Source organism: Dipodomys merriami, unplaced genomic scaffold, assembly GCF_024711535.1.
Source record: "Dipodomys merriami isolate MVZ:Mamm:240054 unplaced genomic scaffold, mDipMer1.0.p SCAF_648, whole genome shotgun sequence".
NCBI classification, from domain to species: domain Eukaryota; kingdom Metazoa; phylum Chordata; class Mammalia; order Rodentia; family Heteromyidae; genus Dipodomys; species Dipodomys merriami.
This window is the reverse complement of record NW_027206233.1, coordinates 139445-140710: the sequence shown is the minus strand read 5'-3', so window position 1 is coordinate 140710 and position 1266 is coordinate 139445.

Here is a 1266-nt window from a genome sequence, read left to right as displayed (position 1 = left end):
GAGGATATTACAATTCTAAATATCTATTCACCAAACAATGGAGCACCCAAATTTATCCAATAAACACTACTTTCCCTCAAATCCCACATAGATCCAAAGACATTAATTGTTGAGGATTTTAATGGACCAATCTTCCCAATAAATAGGACAACTCGGCAAAACCTCAACAGAGAAACCGCAGATCTAAACAACTGCACAGATCAACTAGTTGTTACATCCATCTACTGAATATTTCACACAGCAGCATCAGAATACATGTTTTTCTCAGCAGTGCAGTGAACATTTTCCAAAATAGACCACATTTTAGGTCACAAAGCAAACTTGTACTAATTCAGAAATATTGAAGTTATATCATGCTTTCTCTCTAACCACAAGGGAATACAATTAGAACTCAACACCGAATGCCACCAAAGAAAGTCCTGTAACACACAAAGGCTGAACAACACACTATTGAATGACGAGTGGGTCATGGAAGAGACTAGAAAGGAAATTCAAATTTTCATGATATTCAACAAAAATGAGCACACAAATTACCAGCTCCTCTGGGACACAGCAAAGGCAGTACTCAGAGGCAACTGTGTAGCTCTGAGTTCCTACATCAACAAATTGGAGTGATCTGAAACCAACAATTTAACGAGACATATGAACCTCCTTGAAAGAGAGCAGCAAGATAAACCCCAATCCAGTAGACGGAAAGAAATAATTAAAATTAAATCAGAAATAAATGAATTAGAATACAAAAAAGTATAGAAAGAATCAAGAAAACAAAGAGTTAGTTCTTCGAAAAAATTAACAAACCCTTAGCAAATCTTATGAGAAAAAGAAGAGAACACACACAAATAAATAAACTCAGAGATGAGAGTGGAAACATCATCACAGAAACAACCAAGATTCAGAACATTATAAGGGAATTCTTCTCAAAATTTTATCTAATAAGTTTGAGAACTTGGCAGAAATGGACATTTTCCTAGCAAATATTGACATGCTAATACTAAACGAAGATGAGTTAAACCATCTTAACAGGCCCATATCAAGTGTTGAAATAGAAACAGCAATAGGAAACCTCCCATCTAAGAAAAGTCCAGGACCAGATGGTTTTAAAAAGGAATTCTACACAGACTTCAAAGCAGAGCTCACACCAATACACCTCCAACTCTTCAATGAAATTGAAAGAGAAAGTTCACTACCGAACACATTCTATGATGCCATCATAACCCTCATCCCAAAATCAGGCATGGACTCATCAAAGAAAGAGTACTATAGACC